Source organism: Theropithecus gelada, chromosome 14 (genome assembly GCF_003255815.1).
Source record: "Theropithecus gelada isolate Dixy chromosome 14, Tgel_1.0, whole genome shotgun sequence".
NCBI lineage: Eukaryota > Metazoa > Chordata > Mammalia > Primates > Cercopithecidae > Theropithecus > Theropithecus gelada.
The window spans coordinates 58,271,292-58,296,621 of record NC_037682.1 but is presented as its reverse complement, the minus strand read 5'-3'; the positions used below and the strand labels follow the sequence as shown (position 1 = coordinate 58,296,621).

The 25,330-nt window shown below is 40.6% G+C and overlaps 1 protein-coding gene across 1 annotated transcript in view; it reads left to right on the top strand.

The window, feature by feature from the left end:
• Positions 1–25,330, top strand: part of SYT9 (synaptotagmin 9) — a 210,823-nt gene that overhangs the window by 38,231 nt on the left and 147,262 nt on the right. The gene's annotated exons all lie outside the window — the stretch shown is intronic.

The following is a 25,330-nucleotide window of genomic DNA, read 5'->3' as shown; positions in this document are numbered from 1 at the left end:
AGCCTTGAAGTGTGATTAGACCCTCCAAAAAGGCAACACAGCTTTATGCTAATCTCTTGCCACTTGAAGATTTCTGTTCGTTGCATCTAAAGCCTTCAGTTATCTCCATCAATTATTCAAAATCTTGTCATGTTCTAATTGTCTTGGTATTTGGCTATTAGCTTTCCTTTTGGCATTATGTGTTTCTTAGGCTATTTTATAAGATTTCTATCATAAAATACTTAGGATATTTCATAAACAAGGAAAGCATCTTTTAAATAAAAGCATACTTCTTCTCTATATTGTTAAATATATCCAGCCTCTTGATCATACATTTTGCATTGAGAAGCCAACTTTCTTCTGTTTGACAGTATTCTTCTAGAAAGATATTCTTTAAATCTGCACAGAGCTGAGCCTCAAGTTACTGCCACTTGAAGGTTAGGTACATTAGTTTCCCTACTTTCTCTTTCTTGAATTCCCTTTTCCTTAATTAGTTGGAGTACATACTTAAGTAAATTAAAAAAAAGAAACATTGTATATAAATATTGAGTCTTTTACATTTCTAAAAATGCTCTTATTTTGCCCTGATATTAAAATAATGATTTGGCTAAGCATACATTCTACAATGAAAATTATGTTCTCTTAGTATTTTAAAGGGGTTCGTAGGCTTCTAGCATTCTAGATTCCTTAAGAGAAGTCTGAGGGCAGTCTGCTTCTAGATCTCTTTATAGTCTTCTCTCTCATGTTGAAGTTCTGATATTTCATAGCAATGTGTCTGGGTGTGTTCTTTTTCATTCATCTTTCTCAGCATTTCCTAGGACAGTTAATAAAAATAAGATGTCTTTCATTCTGGGAAATGTTATTTTTTGCCAATTTCTTCCCTTCCATTGTCTGTTTTCTCTTCGGGGAGCCTTCTAGGTTAATCTTCTATGTTTCCTTGCTCCTCTATTGCTTTATCTCTATTTGCTTCATATTTCTAGTGTCTTCAAAGACAAAAGTTTACCTCAGAGTACTTTAGTGTGGGTGAACCTTTTGCTCCCTCCCCTACCTCTCCATACTTTTTTCTCTTTACAAGACACATTCACCATTATTTTTCATCCACTCTATCACCTAACTATGGAGGTTGGGCATTGAGAAACAAACAAACAAAAACTTAGCATGAGTTTACCTGGACCATTGGGCTTTATTTCCACCTCCCTAAGACACCGAGCTATCCCTGGTACCTATTTCAGAGGAATTTGGGAGCTAAATATCAGGCAGGATTCTTTCTCCTTTCCGTGACTATGTTAGTCTGTTCTCATGCTGCTATGAAGAAATACTCAAGACTAGGTAAATTATAAAGGAAAGAAGTTTAATTGACTTACAGTTCCACAGGGCTGGGGAGGCCTCAGGAAACTTACAATTATGGCAGAAAGGGAAGCAAACATGTCCTTCTTCACGTGGAAGCAGCAATAAGAAGTGCAGAGTAAAGCAAGAGAAAAGCGCTTTATAAAACCATCAGATCTTCTGAGAACTCACTATCATGAGAACAGCATGCAGGTAACTGCCCCCATAATTCAATTATCTCCCACCAGTCCCTCCCATGACACGTGGGGATTATGGGAACTATGATTCAAGATGAGATTTGGGTGGGGACACAGAGCCAAACCATATCATTCCACCCCTGACCCCTCCCAAATCTCATGGCCTCATATTTCAAAACACAGTCATGCCCTTCCAACATTCCCCCAAAATCTTAACTAATTCCAGCATTAACCCAAAAGTCCAAGTCCAAATCTCACCCGAGACAAAGCAAGTCCCTCCTGCCTTTGAGCCTATAAAATCTAAAGCAAGTTAGTTACTTCCTAGATAAAATGGGGTGCAGGCATTGGGAAAATACACCCATTTCAAATGGGAGAAATTGGCCGAAACAAAGGGGCTCTAGGTCCCATGCAAGTCTGAAATCCAACAGGGCAGTCATTAAACCTTAAAGTTCCCAGATCATCTTTAACTCCATATTTCACAGGTCATGCTGATGCAAGAGGTAGATTCCCACAGCCTTGGGAATTCCACCCCTGTGGCTTTGCAGGAGACAGCCCCCTTCCTAGCTGCTTTCACGGGCAGGTGTTTAGTGTCTGTGGCTTTTCCAGGAACATGGTGCAAGCCATCAGAGGAGGTATCATTCTGGGATCTGGAGGATGGTGGCCCTCTTCTCACAGTTCCACTAGGCAGTGCCCCAGTGGGGACTTTGTGTGGGGGCTTTAACCCCACATTTCCCTTCTGCACCACCCTAGCAGTGTTTCTCCATGAGGCCTCTACCCCTGCAGCAAACTTCTGCCTGGACATGCAGGCATTTCCATATATCCTATGAAATCCCATGTCTTTTACATACCCATAGGACCAACACCACATGGAAGCTGCCAAGACTTGGAGCTGGAAGCAATGTCCTGAGCTATACTTTGGCCCCTTTTAGCCATGGCTGGAGCCGCTGAAATGCAGGGCACCAAGTCCTGAGGCTGCACACAGCAGGGGGTCCCAGGACCTGGCCCAGGAAACCATTTTTCCCACCTAGGCCTCAAGGCCTGTGAAGGAAGGGACTATCATGAAGGTCTCTGACATGCCTTGGAGACATTTTCTCCATTGTCTTCGTGATTAACATTTGGCTTCTTGTTACTTATGCAAATTTCTGCAGCCAGCTTGAATTTCTCCCCAGAAAATGGCTTTCTCTTTTCTATCATATTCTATCAGGCTGCAAATTTTCCAAACTTATATGCTCTGCTTCCTCTTGAATGCTTTGCCACTTAGAAGTTTATTCCACCAGATTTTAAGAGTAGTTTGAATGTCGAAGATGGCTGGATAGGAACAGCTCCAGCCTCCAGCTCCCAGTGTGAGTGACACAGAAGACGAGTGATTTCTGCATTTTCAAGTGAGGTACTGGGATCATCTCACTAGGGAGTGCCAGACAATCAGTGCTGGTCAGCTGGTGCAGCCTGACCAGTGTGAGCTGAAGCAGGGCAAGGCATCACCTTACCTGGGAAGCATAAGGGGGAAAGGAATCCCTTTTCCTAGCCAAGGGAAACTGAGACACACAATACCTGGAAAATCGGGTAACTCCCACCCTAATACTGCGCTTTACCAAGGGCCTTAGCAAATGGCACACCAGGAGATTATATCCCACACCTGGCCCAGAGGGTCCCACATCCACAGAGCCCCCCTCATTGCTAGCACAGCAGCCTGAGATCTAACTGCAAGGCAGCAGAAAGGCTGGGAGAGGGGCGCCTGCCATTGCTGAGGCTTAAGTGGGTAAACAAAGCCACCAGGAAGCTCGACTTGGGTGGAGCCCGCCACAGCTCAAGGAGGCCAGCCTGCCTCTGTAGATTCCTCCTCTGGGGACAGCACATAGCTAAACAAAAAGCAGCAGAAACCTCAGCAGAGGTAATTGCCCCTGTCTGATAGCATTGAAGAGAGCAGTGGATCTCCCAGCATGGAGGTTGAGATCTGAGAACGGACTGATTGCCTGCTCAAGTGCGTCCCTGTACCCTGAGTAGCCTAAGTGGGAGACATCCCCCACTAGGTGCAGACCGACACCTCACACCTCACACAGAGGGGTACACCCCTGAGACGAAGCTTCCAGAGCAAGAATCAGACAACAACACTCGCTGTACAGCAATATTCTATCTTCTGCAGTCTCTGTTGCTGATACCCTGGCAAACAGAGTCCGGAGTGGACCTCAAGCAAACTCCAACAGACTTACAGCTGAGGGTCCTGACTCTTAGAAGGAAAACTAACAAACCGAAAGGACACCCACAGCAAAATCCCATCAGGACATCACTGCCATCAAAGAACAAAGGCAGATAAAACCACAAGATGGGGAAAAAGCAGTGCAGAAAAGCTGGAAATTCAAAAAATCAGAGCGCATCTCCCCCTCCAAAGGAATGCAGCTCTTCGCCAGCAACGGAACAAAGCTGGACAGAGAATGACTTTGACGAGTTGAGAGAAGAAGGCTTCAGTCAATCAAACTTCTCAGAGCTGAAGGAGGAACTATGTAACCAGCGCAAAGAAACAAAAAACCTTGAAAAAAGAATGGATGAATGGATAACTAGAATAATCAATGCAGAGAAGACCTTAAAAGAACTGATAGAGATGAAAACCATAACACGAGAAATACATGACAAATGCACAAGCTTCAGTAACTGACTCAATCAACTGGAAGAAAGAGTATCAGCAATTGAAGATCTAATGAATGAAATGAAGCGAGAAGAGAAGTATGGAGAAAAAAGAATAAAAATAAATGAACAAAGCCTCCAAGAAGTATGGGATTATGTGAAAAGACCAAATCTACATCTGACTGGTGTGCCTGAAAGTGAGGGGGAAAATGGAACCAAGTTGGAAAACACTGTGCAGGATATCATCCAGGGGAACTTCCCCAACCTAGTAAGGCAGACCAACATTCAAATTCAGGAAATACAAAGAATGTCACAAAGATACTCCCGAGAAGAGCAATTCCAAGACACATAATTGTCAGATTCACCGAAGTTGAAATGAAGGAAAAAATGTTAAGAGAGCAGCCAGAGAGAAAGGTCGGGTTACATACAAAGGGAAGCCCATTAGACTAACAGCAGATCTCTCAGCAGAAACTCTCCAAGCCAGAAGAGAGTGGGGGCCAATATTCAGCATTCTTAAAGAAAAGAATTTTCAACCCAGAATTTTGTCCGGAGCTGCGCGCCCCGGCCATAGCAAATAATAATTAATGATTAAACGCCCGAGCTCTATTCCTTTCCACCTTCTACCTCCTCCCTAGATTTGTTGTTTCTCTTTTGTATCAATACCTCATAAAAGATGGCGCTCTTCCTGTTTTTTCTTCACCTGTTTTTCCCCCCGCACGGCGAAAATTGTTACTTTGTAGCGCAGGCACCATCCTGCGCCCGGGAAAATTACCAACTGACAGCGCAGGCGCAACATGACGTCCAACCAGAGAAACCAATACCTACCTAGCCACACCCTCTGCGATGAGATCATCTCCGCCTCTGGCCCAACCCCTGCCCCTCCAAGTGTATATAAGGCATTGCATTACCGCCATTAAACGAGACTTGATCAGAGCACTGTCTTGTTTCCATTTCTCGTGTCTCTTGTCCCCCAAATTCCCACTCCCTCCTCCAGGGCCTGCTTCGACGATCCCGCGGGCCGGGATAGAATTTCATATCCAGCCAAACTAAGTTTCATCAGTGAAGGAGAAATAAAATCCTTTACAGACAAGCAAATGCTTAGAGATTTTGTCACCACCAGGTCTGCCCTACAAGAGATCCTGAAGGAAGCACTAAACATGGAAAGGAACAACAGGTACCAGCCATTGCAAAAACATGTCAAAATGTAAAGTCCATCGATGCTAGGAAGAAACTGCTTCAACTAGCGAGCAAAATAACCAGCTAATATCATAATGACAGGATCAAGTTCACACATAACAATATTAACCTTAAATGTAAATAGACTAAATGGCCCAATTAAAAGACACAGACTGGCAAATTGGATAAAGAGTCAAGACCCATCAGTTTGCTGTATTCAGGAGACCCATCTCACATGCACAGACACACATAGGCTCAAAATAAAGGGACAGAAGAAGATCTACCAAGCAAATGGAAAACAAAAAAAAGCAGGGGTTGCAATCCTAGTCTCAGATAAAACAGACTTTAAACTATCAAAGATCAAAAGAGACAAGGAAGGCCATTACATAATGGTAAAGGGATCAATTCATCAGGAAGAGCTAACTATCCTAAATATATATGTACACAATAGAGGAGGACCCAGATTCATAAAGCAAGTCCTTAGAGACTTACAAAGAGACTTAGACTCCCATACAATAGGAATGGAAGACTTTAACACCCCAGTGTCAATGTTAGACAGATCAAGAAGACAGAAAGTTAACAAGGATATCCAGGAATTGAACTCAACTCTGCAGCAAGCAGACCTAATAGACATCTACAGAACTCTCCTCTCCAAATCAACAAAATATACATTCTAGCACCACATCGCACTTATTCCAAAATTGACCACATAGTTGGAAGTAAAGCACTCTTCAGCAAATGTACAAGAACAGAAATTATAACAAACTGTCTCTCACACCACAGTGCAATTAAACTAGAACTCAGGACTAAGAAACTCAATCAAAACCACTCAACTACATGGAAATTGAACAACCTGCTCCTGAATGACTACTGGGTACATAACGAAATGAAGGCAGAAATAAAGATGTTCTTTGAAACCAATGAGAACAAAGATACAACATACCAGAATCTCTGGGACACATTTAAAGCAGTGTGTAGAGGGAAATTTATAGCACTAAATGCCCACAAGAGAAAGCAGGAAAGATCTAAAATTGACACCCTAACATCAAAATTAAAAGAACTAGAGAAGCAAGAGCAAGCACATTCAAAAGCTAGCAGAAGGCAAGAAATAACTAAGATCAGAGCAGAACTGAAGGACATAGAGACAAAAAACCCTCCAAAAAATCAGTGAATCCAAGAGCTGGTTTTTTGAAAAGATTGACAAAATCGTTACACCGCTAGCAAGACAAATAAAGAAGAAAAGAGAGAAGAATCAAATAGATGCAATAAAAAATGATAAAGAGGATATCACCACCGACCCCACAGAAATACAAACTACCATCAGAGAATACTATAAACACCTCTATGCAAATAAACTAGAAAACCTAGAAGAAATGGATAATTTCCTGGACACGTACACTCTCCCAAGACTAAACTAGGGAGAAGTTGAATCCCTGAATAGACCAATAGCAGGCTCTGAAATTGAGGCAATAATTAATAGCCTACCAACCAAAAAACATCCAGGACCAGATGGATTCACAGCCAAATTCTCCGAGAGGTACAAGGAGGAGTTGGTACCATTCCTTCCGAAACTATTCCAATCAATAGAAAAAGAAGGAATCCTCCCTAACTCATTTTGAGGCCAACGTCATCCTGATACAAAGCCTGACAGAGATACAACAAAAAAAGAGAATTTTAGACCAATATCCCTGATGAACATCGATGCAAAAATCCTCAATAAAATACTGGCAAACCGAATCCAGCAGAACATCAAAAAGCTTATCCACCATGATCAAGTGGGCTTCATCCCTGGGATGCAAGGCTGGTTCAACATATGCAAATCAATAAACGTAATCCAGCATATAAACAGAACCGAAGACAAAAACCACATGATTATCTCAATAGATGCAGAAAAGGCCTTTGACAAAATTCAACAGCCCTTCATGCTAAAAACTCTCAATAAATTCGGTATTGATGGAATGAATCTCAAAATAATAAGAGCTATTTATGACAAACCCACAGCCAATATCATACTGAATGGGCAAAAATTGGAAGCATTCCTTTTGAAAACTGTCACAAGACAGGGATGCCCTCTCTCACCACTCCTATTCAACATAGTTGAATAGGAAGTGCTGGAAGTTCTGGCTAGGACAATCAGGCAAGAGAAAGAAATCAAGGGTATTCAGTTAGGAAAAGAAGTCAAATTGTCCCTGTTTGCAGATGACATGATTGTATATTTAGAAAACCCCATCGTCTCAGCCCAAAATCTCCTTAAGCTGATAAGCAACTTCAGCAAAGTCTCAGGATACAAAATTAATGTGCAAAAATCACAAGCATTCTTATACACCAGTAAGAGAGCCAAATCATGAATGTACTCCCATTCACAATAGCTTCAAAGAGAATAAAATACCTAGGAATCCAACTTACAAGGGATGTAAAGGGACCTCTTCAAGGAGAACTACAAACCACTGCTCAGTGAAATAAAGGAGGACACAAATGGAGGAACATACCATGCTCATGGCTAGGAAGAATCAATATTGTGAAAATGGCCATAGTGCCCAAGGTAATTTATAGATTCAATGCCATCCCCATTAAGCTACTAATGACTTTCTTCATAGAATTGGAAAAAACTGCTTTAAAGTTCATATAGAACCAAAAAAGACCCCGCATCGCCAAGACAATCCTAAACCAAAAGAACAAAGCTGGAGGTATCACGCTACCTGACTTCAAACTATACTACAAGGCTACAGTAACCAAAACAGCATGGTTCTTGTACCAAAACAGAGATATAGACCAATGGAACAGAACAGAGCCCTCAGAAATAATACCACACATCTACAGCCATCTGATCTTTGACAAACCTGACAAAAAGAAGAAATGGGGAATGGATTCCCTATTTAATAAATGGTGCTGGGAAAATAGGCTAGCCATAAGTTGAAAGCTGAAACTGGATCCTTTCATTACTCCTTATCCGAAAATTAATTCAAGATGGATTAGAGACTTAAATGTTAGACGTAAAACCATAAAAACCCTAGAAGAAAACCTTGGTAATACCATTCAGGACATAGGCATGGGCAAGGACTTCATGTCTAAAACACCAAAAGCAATGGCAACAAAAACCAAAATTGATAAATGGTATCTAATTAAACTAAAGAGCTTCTGCACAGCAATAGAAACTACCATCAGAGTCAACAGGCAACCTACAGAATGGGGGAAAATTTTTGCAATGTACTCATCTGACAAAGGGCTAATATCCAGAACCTATAAAGAACTCAATCAAATTTACAAGAAAAAAACAAACAACCCCATCAAAAAGTGGGCAAAGGATATGAACAGACACTTCTCAAAAGAAGACATTCATACAGCCAACAGACACATGAAAAAATGCTCATCATCACTCACCATCAGAGAAATGCAAATCAAAACCACAATGAGATACCATCTCACACCAGTTAGAATGGCAATCATTAAAAAAAATCAGGAAACAACAGGTGCTGGAGAAGATATGGAGAAATAGGAACACTTTTACACTGTTGGTGGGACTGTAAGCTAGTTCAACCTTTGTGGAAAACACTGTGGCGATTCCTCAAGGATCTAGAACTAGAAATACCATTTGACCCAGCCATGCCATTAGTGGGGATATACCCAAAGGATTATAAGTCATGCTGCTCTAAAGACACATGCACACATATGTTTATTGTGGCACTATTCACAATAGCAAAGACTTGGAATCAACCCGAATGTCCATCAGTGACAGACTGGATGAAGAAAATGTGGCACATATACACCATGGAATACTATGCAGCCATAAAAAAGGATGAGTTCGTGTCCTTTGTAGGGACATGGATGCAAACTGGAAACCATCATTCTCAGCAAACTATCGCAAGAACAGAAAATGAAATACCACATGTTCTCACTCATAGGTGGGAATTGAACAATGAGATCACTTGGACACTGGAAGGGGAGCATCACACACCGGGTCCTATTGTGGGGTGGGGGGAGGGGGGAGGGATAGCATGACGAGTTAATGAGTGCAGCACATCAACGTAGCACATGTATACATATGTAACAAACCTGCACATTGTGCACAGGTACCCTAGAACTTAAAGTATAATAATAATAAAAAAAAGAAGTTTATTCCACCAGATACCCTAAATTATCTCTTTCTAGTTCAAAGTTCCACAGTTCTCTGCAACAAGGGCAAAATGCTGCCAGTCTCTTTGCATAGCAAGAGTGAACTTTACTCCAGTTTCCAACAAGTTCCCCATCTCCATCTGAGACCACTTCAGCCTGGACTTCATTGTCCATATCACTATAAGCATTTTGGTCAAAACCATTCAACAAGTCTCTAGGAAGTTTCAAACTTTCCCACATCTTCCTGTCTTCTTCTAATTCCTCCAAACTGTTCCAGCCTCTACCTGTTACCCAGTTCCAAAGTCGCTTTTATATTTTCACATATCTTTATAGCAGCACCTCACTCTCTGCGGTACCAATTTACTGTGATAGTCCATTCTCATTCCGGTATGAAGAAATACCCAAGACTGGGTAATTTATAAAGGAAAGAGATTTAATTGACTCACAGTTCTGCAGGGCTGGGGAGGCCTCAACAAACTTACAATCATGGCAGAAGGGGAAGCAACCACACCTTTCTTCACGTGTCAGCAGCAAGGAGAAGTGCAGAGTGAAGGGGAGAAAAGCCCCTTATAAAACCATCAGATCTCTTGAGAACTCACTCTCTATCACAAGAACAGCATGGAGGTAACCACCCTGATGATTCAATTACTTCCTACTGGGTCACTCTCATGATATGTAGGTATTATGGGAACTACAATTCAAGATGAGATTTGGGTGGGGACACAGAACCAAACCATATCAATGCCCATATTAAATTAGTGGTTATTTTTATAAGTCCTTGAGTGAAGAGTTCAGAACCCTGACCAACATCAGTCAGAAGGCAGTTTCAGCAATGTCTATTTCTTCTCAGGATAACATTAAGTAATAATTGGATATCATCACCCACACCAGTTTCTCAGCTCACTAGTGGTTGTGGTCTCTATCCTTAGTTTTTCAAAGGCCAGAGTAGAAATTGAGTTACTCACTGTCTTAGAAGGGGAGAAGGCATTCTCTAATGCTGAAGTTTCTTACTCATAACCTGGTTATTGCATCTTCCTCTTGAGAAAATCTGCATCCCTTTTTTATGACATGATAAATAGTGATGACTTTTAACTGCAACTTTTTCTTTCTTATTTTGGGACAATGAGATAATGGCTCTCTTCTGGTTTCTAACGAATTATACAGCAGCAAACATCTAGGAATTCCCAAGACAATACAGAAGTTATGAAAAGACAACCAAACACCTTATGTTTTTATTGTTTCCTTATTATATATTGTATAAGTTTGCTGATGGAAGTGGCATTATTTAAGCTCTGTGCACCATGTTTTCCAAGTGATAAATAGCAAGCTATGTGTTCCCAGTAGACAGAAACATCATAACATCACAGCAGATGGCAGAGATGCTCCCTACACTTAGCTTTACAGGATTATCCAAGGGTCTTCTGACACAGACTCCTAGAGGCACAATAGTGGGAAATAAGTATGTGACTGTCACTGTCGGGGGCCTGGGAAACCCTGGGAGGGACCCCAGACTCTCGAGGTGGAGAGGCAGTACTCCATAGGAGTACTTTGACAGAAGGGTTTGAAAGGGACTGTGTACCTAGCTGTTATTGGTATTTGGTAAAACTATGGCATTATATGTATTTATAAAAAAAAAAAATCTAACTCTTCATCTACCTTCCGCTTCCTTAGTTGATTTTCTTCTCTTATATTTTTATGATAATGTCTCACCCTTTCTAATACCTCTTATTTCTGTTCCATTTATTATTATCTAACCCAAATATCTTCCAGAACATCACCCAAATGTCTTCCAGAATATCATGCCCTTTGGGCCTGATACATTAGCATTGGATATCTAGGCCTACTGGATCATTACCCTTTACCTGTCCACAGATAGGAAGGACCCCTGTCCTACTACTTCTGGTGTTTTCCTGTGAGTTTCCCATTAGGGATATGGTGGAGAATAACATCTTACATAAAATGAGCCAAATTTTTGGCTTTGCTGTCTTTCATCTGAGCCTACTGCATTTGTCCTCCTTCTCATTTATACTTGTTCTTACTATTTCTGTCTCCTGATGCTGCTCCTGTTTTCTTTGCCTTGTTGTCTGCTAACCTCTGTTCTGTCCATAGACCACTGTCTGATCTCCCACTAGTGATGCAGCTTCAATTTCTTCCACTCTTTCAGGTGTGAGAACCCTGCTCTCTCTATGGCTGCTCTTTGGAGTCTTCATTATTCCTGTCTCCAGTGCTCACATTTCTGGTGTGTAGGGAGGCACTTCTATCTCAAGCCCAGTTTTTTATAGAGAGTGTCTCATGGAAATGCTGCTTGGACCCCTGGTGATACAGGATGCTGATGGATGCCCAGAAAAGTGTGAAAAGCTCTGTGCATCCTCAGGAGAGAAAATTTCCATCTAGGGCCAGAGGATCTGGAAAATGTTAGTAAAACACCTATTTGTAGCCCTCTTTCCTACCTCAGTCTCCAGAGCATCATTTGAGATATGCTGCAGACTCCCTTCCTTCCTCAGTATTTGTTCAGGAGCTGCCTGAGCACTCTGGCTCCTGTTCTTCCATATGTACCTTTGCAAGGCAAAGATCCTGTCTAGTGACCAACTTTCAGTAAAATGAGACAGCTTGGTTTATTATAGAAACAGAAAGTAGAGCAGTGGTTACCAGGGTCCGGGGAAGGCAGTTAGTATTTAATGGGTACAGAGTTTCAGCATGGGATAGTGAAATGTTCTGGAGATGGATAGTGGATCACCACTACCACAGCACAACAGGATAAATGTAGTTAATTACCACTGAACTATACTTTAAAATGGTTAAAATGGTAAATTTGATGTTATGTATATTTTGCTACAATTTTTTAAAATGTGAATAAAAAACCCTACTTGGTTAAAAGATAAGTGAAGATTACAGAAATGTCTTAGGAAAAACAACACTGCCTGCTCATAACTATAGCTCTGCCCACTGCCTGTTATGCAGAATTTCTAGACTCAGAGAGGGCAGGCCTGAGGAGAACACTTCTGAAAAGAATTGGTATTCTTTGTATCTTCCGCTTTGATTTAAGAGTAAACTGTGTTGTAATCTTAAGTATTATTTTTCTTTATTGATCAATGATTTTTGAAACAATTACTACATTTCTTGGTCATACGGCATTGTTAATAATCATTCTAATGATGAATAAACGCCAACTGCTATGCATGACTACTGATAAAAATTGACAATTTAAAAGAAACCATCTTTATTTAGTAGCATGAATTATTTGCTAAAATGAAATTTACTTCAAATCATATTATTTGTAGAAAGCTGACAGTTGAATACAAAGACACAAGAGCCTATGCTTTTAACCAATTACTAATAGTCGAAGCCTGACCATGCTTTCAGCACAGATAGATCCATGATCTGGGGTGTAGAGGTGGGTTTCAGGTATAGCAGTACAAGTAGTAAGGAGTTATACGTTGGAACAAAGTCTGTGCTTTTAACCACAGACAAGGGGTGAAGACAGACAAATGAGGAAAAAAATAGGGAAAATTTTGAACCAGGAGTCTACTCTCTATTCTGACATTAGGCAACCTTGTAGCTTGGAAGTATTTCTCAGGAGAGACTCTTCTAAAGTTAATATTGACTGCAGAAGCAAGACTATTTGGAGCTATCATCAGGCACTAGGAACTTCTCCTGAAGATTCGTTTCCCTGAAACAGCCTAGATGGGCCACTCCAGTCCCAGTTATATAATACCTCCATGAGCAGCAGCTCAATACAACATGTCGTGAGGTTAATTTAATACATGATGCTTGTCCCAGAACCAATGCTCCTTCTACTATACTGCTCTGCCTCCGTGGAGTCTTAGATGTTTAGAGAAGCATGAAATATTGTGTCATTTTCAATCACGATGAAAATGTAATCTTAATGCCTGTTGTATATGTATATATACTTAAACACACAGCTTCTTTGCCAATTCCTTTTCTTAAAGCACATTTTAGTGGCGTAAGGAATAGGTATAAAATAGAAATGATATGTAGCTTAGAATTTTATCACTCATTAAATTTGAGTTCCTCTGGTATGCCAGACATCATGCTAAGTTGTAGGAGATACTTTAGAGATAGATTTTCTCACACAATTTGAGAATATGAGATATGGAAGCCCCTTAATATATAAAAGCTCATCTCATGTTGTATGTTAGGAAACAACTCAGTCTACAGTGAATCAGTCTGAGTCCCAGCGGAAATTGGTGATATGGTCAAAATAGGTAATTTGAGGAGATTTTAGTACAGGAACATATAAAAAAGATATGGACTTGATTCAAAGAAAGGAGCAAAGGACAGTGTAATACTCCAGGGCTAGTAATAGTAGGGAGCCATTGCTATCCACGGGCCTGAAAGAACCCCAAAAAAGAGCTGTGGCTTTCAGTAGAGGGGTACATGCAATGGGGTGACTTAGTGGGAAGAAAGTTGGAGGAATAAGTGCTATAACTTCACTCATCTGCCCCCCGCCCATTTCCCTCTAGGGTCTTCTTTTGGTTGGACTCAACAGAATCCAAATGTAAGGGAATCCCTTGTTGTAGTCCATGTAGGTCAGCCTCACAGGGCACAAAGCTGGGGAGAGAGTGGAGGAGAGTAGATTTGCAGTAGTAAATGGAACTTCCATAGTTCCCTAATAAAAGACTTAAAATGCAAATGTTAGGACATGGTTTCAGTATTCATCAGATGTTGGAAGAGAGTCTTTGACTCTAAAGGGCAGCACATATAAATGCTGTGTTATTTGAGTATAGGATATTTTAAGTTTCTAATTTAAAAGAGAAAATATTGTTTTACAATCATAGAATTATAAACTGAAATGCCAAGAACCTGAGCAGCCTGCAGATACTCACACACAAAATGCATTGGCCCATTGCTCCCAACAGCTTGCCAGAACTCACCAGGGGCTCTGCTCCTTCTTTCAAGAACTATGAGAAGGCTCTAGGGGGTGTCTCACATATGTTTAAAAACAAGTCTGCACCCAATCTCCAAGTCATTTTCTCATATATCTTGTGTCTTGCACAACTGCTGTGCTCTGGGGAAAAAAAAAAAAAAATCTCGTGTAACTCTCTTCATGCCAAAAGAAGCCTGGAAGTCTTCTGCCCATACCAGCATAAGCACAGCTAGCAGAGAGCATATATGCAGTATATTCTCTAAAAACATGTGGGGCCATGTGTTTAAGGATCAAGACCTTGTCCTGAAGATGTTCAGCTATGCCTGAGGAAGGCCAGGAGGGGAAGTCTGCCTAATCCTGGGGTTTGGAGCAACAACAAACATCCCAATATTGCACCATGCCTTGTGTAGGAAGGTGAAGGTCAAATAGAAGGAGAGGCAAGACTGAGTATGGCTTTCTAATCAATCAAAAAACTCACTTCTCCTTGGAATGCAGAAGTGAGGGATGAGAGAAGTGAGCAAAAGCATTTAGAGAAAAGTCACTTCTCATGGAAGGCAAAAATGGGAAGAAACTTTCCCACATTATATATTGCTTTATGAGATTTTTCTAAATGCTCATTCACAAAGGTGATTATAAGCAGCCTTTTGATCTTGTTCCACAGGGTAGATGAGAGATTAAAACATGAATTTCATCAAAGCAAGACAAGATCTGGCCGAGGAAAGGACATCCACTGAAAAAGTGTGGAAAAGGGTCCTGTGGGAAGTGTAAAGATTTGAGCCAATACAGTAGTGCCAAGCTTAAAAAGAATTTCAGGCAACACTAAGAAAGCACTGTGACAGGTTTTATACAGATGCAAGTGCATAGCCAGGCTAGGAGGAATCTCTTCCCCCATTGTAAAGGTGAGAAATGGCCTAGGAGAGAGTGCAGGCAGTCCAAAGTCTCACAATAGGCAACAAAGCTGGTCTCCATATCCTGAATCCCATTCCCCTCCAACTCCACACTGCCCTACAGGGCAGGTCAGGATCCCACTTCCTGTGGACACACCAAAGAGGGTTGTTAACCTCTTTGGCCTGTCCCCAGTCCCCACGTGTTCTTGAGTTTTATTTCACAGTTCTTTTCAGCAAAAAGTCTCAATTGTCTAAAACTCTGCACATCAGATTTTCTGTAGTTTCTTAAGAATCCTAGCACATCTGAGTGTTTCTGTTTACACTGAACAGGCCAGAATCCAATGGTGTAGAAAACATTGTATATTTTGCAAGCACTTCCAATTATGTGGGTATAAAATATTTTTAAGTAGATTTTCCCCCAATTAAAAGAAAGCAGAAACCCAGTGGCGAACCTAATAATGATTCCTGAACCTTCCTGTTATGCAGCCAGGGGGGACTCAGGTGCAACAGGGTTATGGACACAAGAACTAAAATCCAGCTCTTAGGGTATATGGCTCCAGGCAGTCAGTGTCTAGCTTCAGCAACCCCTGCCCCATCTGGGCAATGCAGGGGTGGTGATGCCTGTGTGAAGAGGAGCTGGTCACACTGATGAGACAGCACTTTGCAAATAGAAGGTGTAACAGAAAGTGTTCTCTCAATGCTAATTTTAGGCCAGCTCCTTAGTTAACATAGGCAGAATCATCTGGGCAGCCTTCTGAGGAAGGAATCAGAGAGCCAGAAACAGCCATATTTCAGATGTTCTTCCCTCTGTGTCAGTCACAGAAAAAAATGTGTTTAATGCCATTTGCCAATTTCCATGTTCCAATTCATTTTACCAGCCCTCAAACTTCTTATATTTAAGGCAGCAGAGTTCTTTGTTTAGCTGGCTCAGTGTCTTAAAAATGGTATGGCCCTGTAGATCCAGGTTAATGCTCCTTAATCCTTGCAATTTTCAACATGAGTCAGTACTAAGAGAACCACATGTCTGCTCCAAGAATGAAAAGCAGGAATGGTCCTAGGTTTTAGCCTTCAGTTAACTAGCACTCATTGACTTATGGTCACTAATGAGAAGTATTATAATGGTTTCCGTCTTAGATACAGACATTGCTGTGTACCCCAAGTCATATGGCAGTTTCACAAGAACCACATAATGTGAGAGCCATGCCCAAACCTGTTATGATAGAGGAAGATCACTGAGGGGCAGTGAGCCAAGGTCACAAAATATAAATGATGGCAAAGCTGTTCTTAGGTCACTTGGAATATACAAGCTGTTTCCCAGGGACACCATGTAAAGCTCAGCAAGTTGTGCCCTGTGCAACATGCATGGCCATAGAAAGAAGCCCTCACTTTCTCTTTCTCCTGGTGAAGTCTTTTGGCCACACGACAGATGACCTGGGTTTTATATTTGTATAAGAGAAGTAGTAATAAGTAGTATTTGGCTCACTCCTCATCTATGGTGTCTAAGTCTATTTGGGCTACTATAACAGAATGCCATGGTCTAGATGGCTTATAAACAATAGAAAATTATTTCTCACAGTTCTGGAGACTAGGAAATTCAAAACCAAGGCACCAGCATATTTTCTGTGTCCTCATAGGGTGGACTTAAGCAAGGGAACACGCTTAAGTCTCTTTTATAAGGAGACTTATCCCATTCACGAGGGCTTCACCTTCATGACTTAATCACCTCCCAAAGGCTCCACCTCCTAATACCATCACATTGGATGTTGGGATCTCAACATATGAATTTGGGGGGACACAAGCATTAAATCTATATCATTCCACTACTAGCCACCCAAAATCTATGCCCTTCGTAGCTACAAACTACATTTATTACATGCCTAAAGCCCCAAAAGTTTTAGCTCATTCCAGCATTAACTCCAAAGTCTATAATCCAGTCTCAGCTAACTATTATCTAAATTAAATATGGATGAGACTCAAAATATGATTTATCCTGAGGCAAATTGCTCCTCCAGCTGTGAACCTGTGAAACCAAACAAGTTACATGTTTCCAAATACAATGGTGGAAAGGCATAGGATGGACATTTCCATTCCAAAATGGAGAAACAGAAAAGAAGAAAGAGGTAACAGGTCCTGAGTAAGTCCAAGGTATAAGGCAAACTCCTAAGGCTCAAAAATCATCCTCGTTGGCTTAATATCCCACCCTCCAGGCTCACTGGGACTGAGGGCCTGCCTGGGGCTGTGGCTCTGCCCCCGTTGCTTTGCCAGGTATGAACTGTGCCCCCAGGGTTCTGCCACATGGCCCACACACCCACACCTCTGGGCAGCCCTTTCCCCATGGTTCTCAATTCAGTGGGACCATTTGGCCTGTTGAAAGGAAGACAATTGTCATCCTTTTTAAAACCAAGGAGGCAGCCCTGATGATCTGTTAATCTTCTTCAGGATCATTCTTCATTTCTCTTGATAAATAGTGAATGTTCTCAGCTGAAAAGCACTGTGGTCCCATCCTGTAAAATCCAAATCTGACAGCCTTCCTTCATTCCTTCTCATTTCCTTCCCCTTTGGTTCAAATTGGCAGTTTCCCTGCTGGGGTGGGTGATTAAGTTTGTGGTTCATACCTATACTAATCTCTTAAATAGTCAGTTGGCCACACTATTAGTGTTCTCTTCCAAACATGGGTTCTCATTTTTTTGCAATATGGATAGACTGATAATTTTCGAAATCTACAAGTTCTCATTCTGTTTTGCTTAACAATTCTGTCTTTAAGTCATTCTCGCTTTCATTTTACTATAAGCAGTCAGGAGGAGCCAAGCTGCACCTTCAAAACTTTGGTTATAAATAGCTTCAGCTAAATATTCCCTTTCATTGCTCCCAAGTTCTACCTTACACAAAACAGCAGAACGTGAACATGATTCAGCCAAGTTATTTCCCTATTTATAACAAGGATCACCTTTCTTCCAGTTTCTAATAACATGTTCTTCATTTCTCTCTGAGACTTTATCAGAATGGTCTTTACTGTTCATACACTACCAACATTCTGGTCATGGGCACATAAGTATTCTGTAAGAAGCTTGAGGCTTTCTCTACAGCTCTCCTCTTTTCTTTCTGAGCCTTCACTAGAATAGCTCTTAATGGTCCATTCATGGCAGTGTAAGGTTTTTCAAGCATGCACCTCAAAATTCTTCTAGTTTCTAGCCATTACATAATTTCAGAAGTGCTTTCATATTTTTAGGCATTTATTTGTTTCAACAGCACCCCCACTTCTTGGTATCAATTTCTGTTAGTCTTATTAAAAGGCCTCTCTGAACTCCGTGTATTGGTTTATGTATGCCTGACTTCTAGGCTATAGTAGTACTCTATAAATTGCTACTAGCACTCTTGAAATTGTCTTGCTTAGTAGTTCCTTGAGGGCAAGGATTAGTTTTATTTATTTTATATCCCTAATTCAATACTTAGCAAATATCAGGTACTCCATAGGAGCTCCTTCTCTTGTTCTCAGTAATTCAGTTCAATAAGCACCTATTGGTTTGATGCCAGGCCATTTTTTAAAGCTGCAGGAAGCCTCAGTATTTAGTAAACAAGGTGATTATTTATTTGCAATAAGTCTGATATGGAGCAGCTAAATCCTGGGTTACCTCAGGGAAAACACAGAAACAATAACTTACATTCAGTGAGCACTGCTACCTTCCTAAATATTCACTAAACCCCCAAGAGATAGGTACTATTATTATCCCAATATTACTATGACAAAACAAGATACAGAAAATTTATCTATGGTTACACAACGTTGAAATGCAGATATTGATGTGTAATTCTATAACCTGTGTTTGCAACTACTGTGCTATGGTGCCTGTAGTATAATTAAAGAACAATGTTTTGGCAATACTGCATTTCCCAGATGACTTAAGTTCAATCATTTAAACACAAAATATCTGATTTAAACTAGAATCTATTACATGATTCTTCAAGATGTTGCAGGATCACCACTCAGGATGCCCTCTGGCCTGTTGAGGTGTGTATGGATCTAAGTTCTCCTTCACTGAATAATTCCAGAATGTTGTGATGCTTAAACTCAACAATTTCTCCTCCTTCCTCTCCTCTTCTTCCTCCTTCTTCTTCTTCCTCTTTCTCTTTCTTTTTATTTAAATAGACTTTAATTTTTAGAGAAGTTTTAGTTTCACAGGAATATCTTTTTAAACTGCAAAAGAGAGAAATATTCATTTTATAAAGTTTAAAAATACAGAAAATAAGATATTAAATGAAGGCATTGTATTTATGTGAAAGGGATATTGATGAGGTAATTGTGGCACGAATTATTCTGGATTATCTGTAAGATTTTATTGTATTCATTCTTAATACAATGTTTCCTCATTGGTTCAGCAATTTGAAACAAAATCAGAGCTGTCTGGTCCCACCTGTTTCCGCTATCTCATTATGTTACCACCCTCCCTACAAAGCACCATTGACATCCTCAAGTTCTCCATGGACTGATTTTCTAACTAAATTTCCCAGTAATGTATTTATTAGCCCCCCCCACACTCACAATTATCTGAGGATCAGGAAAATGTCTTGTATTCTGAACCATGGTGTGTGTGTGTATGTGTCTGCGTGTGTATGTGTGTGTGTGTATGTGTGTGTGTGTGTGTGTGAGAGAGAGAGAGAGAGAGAGAGAGATCAGATTTATTCAGAGTTGAGATGCTTGCTAAAAATGGAGACTCTGGACCTCACCCAAGACATATTAAATAAGAATATCTAAGATTGAAGTCAGAGATTCCACCTACCAAAATATGTTTTATTTTCACTTTCCATCAGGAAATTGACAAGCACATTTAAAAGTAGAGAGGTTAATATAATAAACTCCATGTACTCAAAATTCAGTTTCAACAATTATCAATTCACAGTCAATGTTATTTTACCTATAATGTAAAGCAAATTGTGGACATATCATTTGACTATTCCTATATGTATCTAGAACACACAACCACAATACAATTATCATACCTAAAATAATTAACAATAATCTCTAATATCATTACATTTTCAGTTCAAATATTTCTTGTTTCGTAAATGTGTCTTAGTTGTATGGTGTTTCAAACCCAATCACGTAACTGATCCAGGCTGGACTGGCCCCTCTTTAGGCTTCTTGCTCAGCTCGCATGCTGGGACTTCCTTCCCCCAGTCTTCCAACTTCAGTACAATTTTTCCTGTACACTGTGTTGTCTGCCTCATTTTAATCTCCTACATTCATCCTCAAGTAACTTGCTATGATAAATACATTGAAAATAATTTTTCTGACTTGTTTTGAAAGACGACTTTTTCAGCCCTCACACTTTATTGATATCATGCTTGGGTATAGAATTCTAGGTTGAATGTAATTTTCTCAGAAGTTTGCAGGCATTATTCAATTATCTATGGTTTCTGGTGAAAAGTCTGATGCCACTATGGTTCTAATTTCTTTGTTATTTTTTCAAATTCATTTTGTCTCTTAAGTTTTGTGACTTTCTCTAATCTTCGTGTTTTTAAATTTCACAATAATGCGATTAAGGTAGTGGTATTTTATTATAGATGCTCAGTGGACCCCTTTCAAGTTGTCCTTCAGTTCCAGGGGACTTCGTTTTTTTCTTTGATGTCTTTCACCTTCATTCTCTCATTCTCTCTGCCCTCATTTCTGGAAAATTTAAATATTAGACCTCCTGGATAAATACTTTACATATCATATCTTTCATTTAAATTTCCCAAGTCTTTGTTTTGTTTGGTTTTGTTTTTCTTGGTCTACATTCAGGTACCTGTTCCTTGACTTTGCTTTCTATTTAATTTTTCTTCTATTACACCAATCACATTATTTTACTTCTAGATCAGATTGGATCTCAATTGTGTTTTTTTCTGGTTACTGCTGCAGTCATAATTCTCACCCTTGGTTGCTGTTTTATAAATCTCAGTACATGAATTAATTTGTCTCTTGCATTACTGTAATTCGTTTCATATCAGGGGCTATTTATTCTGATGGCTCAGCTTGGTTACCCTCTTTTGAGGTGATGATTTGCCCATTTCTTCCATGACTTTTCTTTTTTTTTTTTTTTTTGTCTTTATGTGTTCTTCCTGGCCCTTCACAGTTTAGGAAGACAACCAATTTTTTTCATCCATGTTAGTATGTGGGCTTAAATGTTTTACTTCTTGGCCAGTAATCACTGTCACTGTAAAACACGTCCACTTTTTTTTTTTTTTTTAATGCTTGCAGGAATCCTCTAGTATTATAGGTGTCCAGCTGGAATGTCTCCTGGGTCCAAGGTGTCATGGGTGTCTTCTATGTGGTGTGCTAGGGATGTTGCTACAATGCATCATGTCTTATGGCTAGGGCTAATAGCCAGTAGAAGAGGTTTCTGACAAACAGGCATGATTACAGGGCATCCTATGCCACACCTTTCCTGGGAAGAATACACTCCATGGCAGCTCTGGGTATAGTTTTATGCACAATCACCCCCACAGCAGCCATACTTCTAGGGATCTGGATCAGAACTGGTTTGCCATTTGCCCCTTTTCATCGTTGAGGGACTATCTGGCTATTACCTTGACTCTTGGAAAAAAGGACTAATTATGCTATTCCTATTCTTTACAAAAATTATGTCACGATTTTTTTAATGTCATATATTTTTCAATTTTTAAAATGAGATATACCATAAATGACAATAATAAATCTCATGAACACATATAAAATTAACAATAAAATAAATGGTCATGTTTCTACCACCTAACTTAAGAAATAATATCTCGTGATTCTAAGCTGATGCTCCCGCTCCGTTTTTGGAGGTCATGGGTCTGAGGTGGGAAGTATAGCCTTAGTGATGCCAAAGTAGCTTTCTAGTACCTCTTTCTGAAAAAACAAGAGAAAGGTAGAAATGTACCATCTAGAAGGCATACTTGGCTATTTGTAAACAGAAGCCTAGACAGTTATGCTTGGTGTCTGGTGTGGCTGTGTAGGTCACCACTGGTGTTTCCTGTGGCATTTCTCTCTGGGCCACTGCTAACTCACACAGCACCTTTGTGTAAATCAGAAAAAAAAAAAAAAAGCCATTCCTGCCATTTGCCGCAATTTAAAAAATAACAATATGCACAAAAATCTATAATGACTATGACTGTAACTGGTGCCCCCTAGAGTTTACAGGCCACAACCCACACAACCGTAATTCAAGGTAGACATGGTACAGGGCTCCTCAGGTGGGCTTCATCACTTACTGAATGCCTACTGTGTGCCAGGAACTCTTTTAGATTCTTGGCAGTCAGTGTTGAGAGAGACAAGATCTCTGCTCTTCTGGATCCCCCACGACTGGACTTCTGAATAGGCTGTTTTGTGAGTGCATGAGCTGTAGTCAACTATCAAGCTGGAGTTGTTCTTAAACTGGGTCGGGGTCCTGTGGTTACTAGTAAAAGTGAGGCAGAACTTCAATTTACTTAGCATGCTGCTATGCCAAGTGAATCCCAAGAGGTCATGTTGTACTAAGCTGATGAGTTCAGAGATCACATGGAGTTCTTAAGTTTATGATGACCCTACATCCTAATTTTGCCTGGACAATCCTAGGTTAAGTATCTTATCCCCATGTAATTATTAATATAACCCCTTTTCTCTCCTAAAAGTGTCCCAGCTTTGGACGGTAAATTATATGATCACATAAATTACCTTTTTTTTTTTTTCTGTGCCAACATCCCTTCAAAATTCTAGGGACTTAATACACTAAATATTTAGGTTTTGCTAATGGATCTGTGGATCAGCTGTAGCTTTGCCTCAGGTTGTCAGTCATGTTTAAGTTTACTCCTTGTTTTGGTCTTTGGGCTCATGCCACAAGTCTTCTCATTATGGCAGTCAGGCTGGAAGATCAGCTTTTATCTGAGAGCTCTTTTTCTCATGCATAAGGTGGGATCACAAGGGACCTTTGCTTCAAGGTGACGTAGGCCATGTTCACTTGTATTTCATTGCCCAGAGCAAGTTGTATGCCCAAGACCAACATTGAGGATTGGGATTTATGCTTCTCCCTTGGAGAGGAGCCCTGTGATAGGGCAGAGTGTCTAATAATACAGTTCTCTCATCACATTCCTAAATCCTATGGCTTCCCAGTGTGCCCCTCCTCCAGCCTTTGCTGGTGGTGGTCTCCTAGCAGTGTCTGTGTCAGGACAGAGCTGAAGTGATTAACAGAATGTAGAGAAGAAGTTCTGTCTCCATTTAGACTGTAGAACGTATTAAGAGATTTCACTGCTATGTGGAGCCTGTTTTGTGTTGGAGAGGGTGGGGATTGATGTTTGCAGCTGGATTACCTGGGACAAGGTTTCCTCCTTCCTGGTCCCCCAGCACTATCACCCACCACAGAAGTCTGCACCAGCATATTGTCTACTCTCCTGTGTGAGTGGTCAGAACCAGGTGGAGTCTGGGGTCAAACCATGCCCTCCCCACCTCATGCTGGGCTCTGTGAGGTATAGTTCCTATAGTCCCTTTTATTTTTACCCCACTGACTCCACTCCCTGTCCCCTATCCTTGCCTGTTGCTCTGCACCTGGGATTTTTAATTTTTATTTTCTCTCAGTCTCCCTTCATTTGCCTGTGTTAAATGTTCAACACTAACTGCCTTTTCTTTTAAAACAATTCCAGATATTCCTCAAAGTTTGTGGTTAACTGATGAATTGATGATGTCCTTTCTTATTTCCCATTGCTTATCCCATTTCTGTGGGATTTGAGGAGACAAAAGTGAAAAAGATTTGCACAGTTACCCATATTGAAACTTCAACCCCAGTATTTTCAAACAGAGATATAATATTGTTTCAGTAGAAGGGTGAAGAGTGATCTGGAGGCAAAGAGGAAATATGTTAAATCCATCAACAGCCCTGGCAGCTGGCTTGCTTTTAAGAGCAATTTTTGATAAACAGTTTTATCAGTTCACAAGAATGACCAAGTACCTTCAGAGTCATATTAAAAAGCACATGGATGGTAGTTGTTCAGCTTGACTCAGTAGGTAAGTGACTTGCAGGAGGGGTTCCTATGCATGCTTCAGCAGAAATACAGCTTTGTCACAGATCATAGTATGTTGGCAGTGCTGTGCACAGTTGAAATTGTGAGTACTAAATGACCAATTTCTAATTTTCTCCTTCATTAGAATATGAATATATGAAGACATAGCGTGCGCCTATCATATTCCTCATTGTATCTCCAGAGCTTAGCGTGGCACTTGGCATGTAGTAGGCATTCAGAAAACTTTGGTTGAAGCAATGCAAATATTAATGATGGGCAGTAGAGGCAAACCCTGGGGAGAATCCATGGGGCTCCAGGTGTAATGAAGCACCGTAATGACAGGCAGGGTTGTCCTTTCAAAAATAAGGATTTTATGGCTACCATAGTGCCAGAAATGCTTTCAGATTGATGCTCAGCCTCCTGGCTCTACTGTAGCTTGGGGCAGAAGCCTGGAGGGGGTGAACTGTTTTAAACCTTAGGGGCACAGTCACTGGATACTGAACTGCCAAGACTTGCTGACACCGTGGGGCTGTGGTCCATGATCCATGTAGCAGATGCTGTCATTACCTGCCGTGTCCCCTTACCACTTCATTGTGTGCCTGTTGACCTCCAGTGCAGCCTCTGCATTGATTTCAATGTGGGATTTTCCTGGCCACTGAAGCTTACTTTGTTCATCCGGGCAGGTGTCAAATGATGGGAATTTAATGCCCTTTGGGAAATGCCCTTCAATTAATAACTAAAGAGAGCTAATGTGTAATACCTCGGATCCCTTGCCACTTGGGTGAGGTGTATCTGAGGTGTATTAAACCTCCCTAGCAGACTTAACCTTTACTCCCTCACTATGGGAACTGACTTGACAGTGTACCTTTTGTTGACTTCCTTTTCTGGATCACTTCTTCTGTGTTTCCTTCTCCTTCTAAATAATGCTTTGCCCTTGAATACTTGTTTTAGGGTATACTACTGGGGAAACCCAAACTATAATATTCTATCCTGAGTCCTGAGGACTTACCACTGAGTGGGGGTTATTCTTGAAGCTGCAAAATTCACAGAAGATTTGAGCTTCATTTTGCTTAGAACCATAAAAGTTAATAGGAAAAATAGAACCCGAAAAAGCCCTCTAGTTTCTCTTCTTTTAAAAAATTATGACTTAC